Below are 7,500 nucleotides of genomic sequence, written 5' to 3' on the forward strand. Positions count from 1 at the left end.
GATTATTGCCATCGGTATTCTGCATCATAACTTATGTCTTTAGTCATCTGAATAATTACCATAGTTTGGGTCAAGGCGCTTGGTTGATGGTTATCACTGCTTTTCCAGGTCCACTTTGTGTTGTGTACCTCACTGAATGCCATGTTACATAAGGGGGGAGGCTATCAGAGAGTGCCGCTGATGTTGGCTGTAATCTGTTGTCATTACAGACAGGCCATGATTTTAATGCCTTTATGAAATTGTTTTCCAAGAAATTGAATGGGAATTGAATGAGGTAATCAAGGGGGATCATTGTGTGAGTGAGTGTGGTTGTGTGTGTGTGTGTGTGTGTGTGTGTGTGTGTGTGTGTGTGTGTGTGTGTGTGTGTGTGTGTGTGTGTGTGTGTGTGTGTGTGTGTGTGTGTGTGTGTGTGTTAGTAGGGGGTGATGTCAGAGCTATTAGGCCTCCCGTCATCCCAAATCCCATTTGTAAGATGTATGTTAGTTATAATTTGTCTCTGCAGGAAATTGTCAGGACACGGCTCTTTTTTTCCCCTAGTCAGGAAATGAAAGTGCTTACTAACCCAGAGGTTTGGGCGCCTGTATTACATTGTATAAAAGGGTGAGAGAGCGTCATATTAATCTACACTATTTATCTCTTTCTCTCATCTCCCTGGCAGATAGACAGTGACCCAAAACCACCCACTCGGAAGAGGTTCAGCTCCATCAGAAAGAAGGAGGCGGCCATCTTCCAGACTGTGCCTGGCCTGGATCCAGATCCTGATACACTGGCACAGATGAAGCACAGAGCCCTTCAGGATCAGGTAGCAAACAGGACACACACACACACACACATACACACACACACGTATGTACGCATGCACACACGCACACACACACACACACACACACACACACACACACACACACACACACAGGACACACACACGCACACACACTCACACACACACACAGGACACACACTCACACACACACACACAGGACACACACACGCACACACACTCACACACACACACAAACACACACAACACCCCATTCAGGTTCTGAGAGTGATCCATCAAGCCCCGATTTGAATATGATCCTAGTGGCTCGGTGGAAAAGGACTAACCTTTTCCCCGTCCAGGTTTTTCCAGTCTGGTAACACCAGATCATTTGGTTGAGCCGGAGTCACGTTGCTGCTTTAAGATCACATGGCCAGCACACCTGGCAGTGATGGATGTATGTGGAGAATGGGTCAAAGCTGTTAGCAACAACAACACAAACAACAACAACAACAACTCACTAATCAGGGAGAGTGCCAAACACATACACTGCATGGTTTTGACAAACACAGTGTGACACCAAGACACAAAGGGTGGCATATTTCATGTCTGTATAGATAAAGATGGGGAAATTGATAGTGGCAAAGATGGATGCACAATCAGTTGTGTGCATGTGGGAAGTTCAGCAATGACATAGCAGTCATTTCTGAAGTATACCGAGGCTAAGAATTATTTTTATTGGAAAATCTTATTGGATCTTTCAAAATAAACATAGAAGAGGCTTCTAAAGCATAGTTCCATTATAGTGGTCTTTGAAGTGTAACTGATAACCTCTTATTTGCCAAAATGTTCATTCTATTTCATTATGACCAAAGAATCATGTGAATTTCCTGTCCCAAAGACTGTTATTTTATGCTGCCTTTTAGCACCACCTAGAGGTGTACTGGAGTATGTACCGCCTGAGAGATGAGAAGGCCCACCACTACGCCGCTCTGCTGAGAGAGAAAGTGCAACGACAGAGACAAGACATCAGACAGCGTGAGGAAGACTTAATCCAAGCTCACCGCAACCGTGCCAAAAAAGTAAAGCCACACCGTCACTCATACCTCTTATCTTTACACACATCACTGGTCACAACATCAGAAAATATCCATCCTAGCCACATTTTAACTGTAAATAAATATCTGCAAATACTCGTAGCAGCCCTGAAAAAGAGATTTAGCCAGTCCATAACATCTTATGTACATCCATTAGCCAAACAGGAAATACATAATTGAACAGGATTGCAACATATCCTCCTCTATTAATTGTGTTGCATACAAGCATTTGCCATGATTTACCAGTAGGAGGTACCGTCTGCCTGTATTGGCTGTGCCCATCATAGTTAGTGTCTTTAAAAATGCAACAGAGATCAAATATCCAATCGAAAAATATATTTTGATGACGTTTCTGTTCACTAGAACAGCTGCTTTGTATACAAGAGAAGACGCACCAAGCACCACTTCCCCCTTTTGTCATCTTAGCTAACTTTGCATCTCAGTGGTTGACAGCTGGTGAGAATATCTTAGAGAAGTGTCAGTTAGTACAGGAAGCGTTTGACTTGTACAGTGGAATGTCAGAGGTGTGACGTATGAGAAAAAATGTCTACTGTCACAGCTGATGTATATCCCTAGCACGAGGACTATGCTTGTTACTCTTCCCCATGTGTCAAGTCTGGTTTATGCTTGTTACTCTTCCTCTTGTGTCAAGGCTGGTTTATGCTTGTTACTCTTTCTCTTGTGTCAAGGCTGGTTTATGCATGTTACTCTTCCTTATGTGTCAAGGCTGGTTTATGCATGTTACTCTTCCTTATGTGTCAAGGCTGGTTTATGAATGTTACTCTTCCTTATGTGTCAAGGCTGGTTTATGCATGTTACTCTTCCTTATGTGTCAAGGCTGGTTTATGCATGTTACTCTTCCTTATGTGTCAAGGCTGGTTTATGCTTGTTCAGAGACTCCTGAGATAACTCACCCACTGCAGCTCTAGGGATGTAGAAGAACAAAGGCCTCAGGTTTTAGTGAGGTGGGGGGGCGTGGGGTGGGGGGGGGGGGGGGGGGCTGCTGGTCTCAGAGGCTCTCACACATGAGAGGGACCTTGATCCCATGGTAATGAAGTTGGTCCGTCAATACAGTGAACCCCTCCCTCTCCTATCAGGCCCTAACCCAATCTGTACTCAAATACACAACTGCCAGAATCAAAGCTTCTTCATAGCGACACCTATTAGGAGATCCCACCCTTTCTTCTAGCCTCCCCATAGAGAACTCATGAATATTAGTCAGGCTCTTTAGTAGTAGTTAACCACTTCTTCCTTTGATTTAGAAGTGCAACTTGATCACCAGGCCAAGGCCTGTCAGGGAGTGGAAGGAGCTTCTGTTGTCAAAAAGGCAAAAGTGCTTCCAGTCTTAAAACACCTATGTGATTCTGAAGACAAAAATGCAGTTTTCTCAGTATTCTTGCATATTCTGATTGTAAGTTTTTTTGTCAAATTTCCCCTGGCCCAGGGCAGTGTCAATAAATGCTTGTACACAAATATCTGAACATAACAACTTTTATCAGTTTAACAGTTTAAGTCATTCTCCCATTAAACTCCTTTGTAATGGGTGTAAATCCTTACTTTTGAACAAAAAATCTTCCTGATTTGTGTTTTACATTACTACAATGAACAGATAATTAAAACAAACTTTATGGAATTTACAAATTATATTCAGTTGAATGATCAAACAAAATGACTAAATAAATATATTTAGATGGCCTGTGTTTTAGAAACAACCACAGTGCTCCTAATGCCATAGTAGCATGAATAATGAATAGAAGATAGTTTGAACCACTTTTCATTTAACACTGTCTTTCAATCCCACTTCCTCAGGAGGAGTGAAGGAAGTTTGTCTGGTTTACGGAAGCAGGGGAAAGCCGTTGTTGTGGACTTGTGATTGACTTTGATTTTGGGCTGTCTGGGTAGCGAGACAATAGGCCTTTATTTTCCTCTCTGGTGAGAGAGAGACTACAGAGGTTGATGATGGCCACTTTGAAGGGGCTGGTGTTGGTGTGGGGGGGGGGGGGGTGCCTGAGATCCTGGCTTATCAAACCCCCCTCCTGTAAAAGCTGAACTTCTTCAGCAGGCCATAACACTCTCCTCTAATGACCCACACTGGAAGGAGGACAAAGGAGGTGCTATAAAGGCCTTTATGGGCCCGCCGGTAGGAAACCTTTGGTACAAATTGCTGAGCAAATGAAACTGTCTGTTGTTTCCTCAGACCTGGGCCGCTATGAGGCGGTGGTGGGGGTTCTGTCCTGGCTCCAGAGATGGGGCTGGACCCAAACAGGCAACTCTGAGAACACCTGCTGGGTCCTAATTGGTCCCTGCTGCACCTAATAGCTTCCTGTGGCTGTGTGTTTACTTCTCATTTGTCCTGTGTGCTCTCGCTCCCCGCCGCCAAGACATGGGCCACCTCCCAAGGCCCGTCATTCTCACCTCCTCTACTTCACTCCCAGCCTCCTCATTCATGGCAACCCCAGGCACCTCCTCTACTTCACTCTCAGCCTCCTCATTCATGGCAACCCCAGGCACCTCCTCTACTTCACTCTCAGCCTCCTCATTCATGGCAACCCCAGGCACCTCCTCTACTTCACTCTCAGCCTCCTCATTCATGGCAACCCCAGGCACCTCCTCTACTTCACTCTCAGCCTCCTCATTCATGGCAACCCCAGGCTTGACCTAATTTTCTCATCTCCAAATCTCGCTCGCTTTCTTCTTTTATTTCTCAGAGAAAGAGGAGACAGGAGGACCAGAAGCCGACCCGCTCCACGGTTTCTCACAACGAGACACATTTGAGATCTCTCCCTAAAACCACCTATTACCTGGTAGGCTCACGACGAGACACATTTAAGATCTCTCCCTAAAACCACCTATTACCTGGTAGGCTCACGACGAGACACATTTGAGATCTCTCCCTAAAACCACCTATTACCTGGTAGGCTCACGACGAGACACATTTAAGATCTCTCCCTAAAACCACCTATTACCTGGTAGGCTCACGACGAGACACATTTAAGATCTCTCCCTAAAACCACCTATTACCTGGTAGGCTCGTCACTTTAAGGCCACAGTCTGATGTTATTTTACCAGCTGACCTTCTGGACGATGATGTCTTTGGGGTTTTCCTGAACTATCTATGCTACCAACAGTGGTATTAAGTATCTAACACACAGCAGCACCATGTTATAACTTGATCTCAGGGCTCATTATTAATATCTATGCCGATTCAATACAGGCCCTTACATAATTATTTGTATTCATTTTATTGTATATTTGCTCAAAAAGAAAGAAATAACAGAAGCACCACACCCACACTTCACTGTCATGGTCACTGTCAGTTGTCATGTTGCATCCCCCCCACTCCGCATCAGACCCTGGAGCTGCAGAGCCAGCTAGTCCAGCATGGCTGTCTGAAGACCCATCAGGAGCAGGAGCGGTTTAAACAGTGGCTGGATCAGAACCGCAGAGGCAGCAAGCTGAGAAGGAAGCTCAAGGAGATGGGTGAGGACCTCTGTCATTGGGACCAGACATGGGAATTAGGTGTGAATTGACTCTTAACTGCTAGGTTGATCAACTCTAAACATTCACATTTCATCATTAAGCAGACGCTTTTATCCAAAGCAACTTACACTGATGGCACACTGCACATCAGGAGCAATTAGGGGTTCAGTGTCTTGCTCAAGGACGCTTCGACAGGGAATTTAACTAGCGACCTTCAGATAACTAAACGACTTCCCTACCTCCTGTACCACTGCCCCCCCCCCCCCCACACAAAGCTAAACCTTCTAGATCCTTGTAGAAGACAGACATTAGATTTAGCGTGAGCGTCACTGCATTTAGTTTCCATTCAGATTATGTGCACACTTGATTGTAGTCTTTGGGTGCCCAGACTTTGACTGGTCTTTGAGATTGATTGATTCATCGATTGAGTGAATGATGTGATGTTGACAGTGATCTACAGCAAGTCAGTTCCAAATCTGAGGTTTGAGGGCTTCATGAAACAGGGATCTCAGCTGCCCAAGGATCAGATCTCAGGGGATGACCAACACCCTCAGGAAGATGTAAGTCCTCTCTGAACTCTCTTGTGTTAACACACTTCCACTCACTCACTGAACACTTCTCTCTTGTGAAAACATGCTTCCACTCACTCACTCACTCACTCACTGAACACTTCTCTCTTGTGATAACATGCTTCCACTCACTCACTGAACACTTTTCTCTTGTGATAACATGCTGCAGCTCCCCATCACAGGTACGACGGTAATATTACTGTCCAACATCTGCATAAAAGGCAAATAGATCATGTGATCACTGTTATGCATGCCTGTTTTGGCTGTTCCTTAGAGACAGATATTGGCTGTATTAGTGGTGTTCAGCTTGTGTTGACTCATGTTATTGCCCCCTCCTCCTCGAGGTGGTCTGAGCAGGGCTGTGCCCCATGTCCGAGGGTAGGAGGGTGGGAGAGACTTCTGTTATCGCACCCATCCTCCTCGAGGTGGTCTGAGCAGCCCTGAGCCCACGTCCTTGAGGGTTGGAGGGTGGGAGAGAGAGAGGGAGGGTTGGAGGGTGGGAGAGAGAGAGGAACTTTCTTTTTGGCTCTCACTGCTCCTGTTGTTCCAGCGCAAACACTGCTCACCGCCACTGACTAATTTAGCATCTGGGCCTCTTTAGAGCTGGGCTCTGATTGCTCACGTAGCGGTGAGGTGGACAAAAACACCACCCCCCCCCCACCCGACACACACACACACACACACACACACACACACACACACACACACACACACACACATGGTGTCTTAGGGGGGCTTTCCTCGGCTCAGGGCACCTCAGACAAACATCACCCAGGGGTGAATGTCTAATTCATTTCACATACAAAAGAGTCGGAGCAATTCGACCGGGGATGTCACCTCATCCCAGACGTGTGTGTGTGTGTGTGTGTGTGTGTGTGTGTGTGTGTGTGTGTGTGTGTGTGTCAATATTTTTCCATCTCTGATGTACAGCATTCTCTGGCTTTGTACTTCACAGATAATCCTCTTAAAACGGCTGTTTATTCTGTGATATGTCTTCTCATACATAAATGGTGTTTAACATTGCAATATTGTGCAACAACAAATAGATTTATAAACCCATAATTCTTTGTGTTTGGGGTGGTTTCCTCATTTATAAAGTACACAATATAAATATCAGAGATGCATTGCACCCAAAGCATATAGAGACAAGAGAAATGTAGAATAATTAACACCTCATAACTGTATCACGAAACAGTCACAGAACCTTACTCTATTTATTGTGCCGCCACAGTGTCTCTCGTTGTGGCGCTAAACCGCTTCAAGTGTTGTTTCGATTCCTGTCACACAAACACTTTGTTAGGGGGATGCTAAAGTCCTTCGGGTGTAGGCGACGTATTCGGATGGTGTTTGTGAGCACTTCCAGCGCTTCCAGCGTGGTCACTACTTCGTCCTTCGACATTAGGAGACAAGAGTGGCACAAGTTAGTGTCGACATCTCCTCCGCCTGTGTGAAATCATCACACAGCCCATGCAAACAGATGTGCCCCTTCCTAACCCAGCTTGATGTGCCCCCCCCCCCTCGCATCTTTGACCCCTACCCCACACCACAGAACTACAGCAAATAGACTTGAAGCCCCAAAAATGATTTTGAGAGA

Source organism: Sprattus sprattus, assembly GCF_963457725.1.
Source record: "Sprattus sprattus genome assembly, chromosome: 12".
Classification (NCBI taxonomy): domain Eukaryota; kingdom Metazoa; phylum Chordata; class Actinopteri; order Clupeiformes; family Clupeidae; genus Sprattus; species Sprattus sprattus.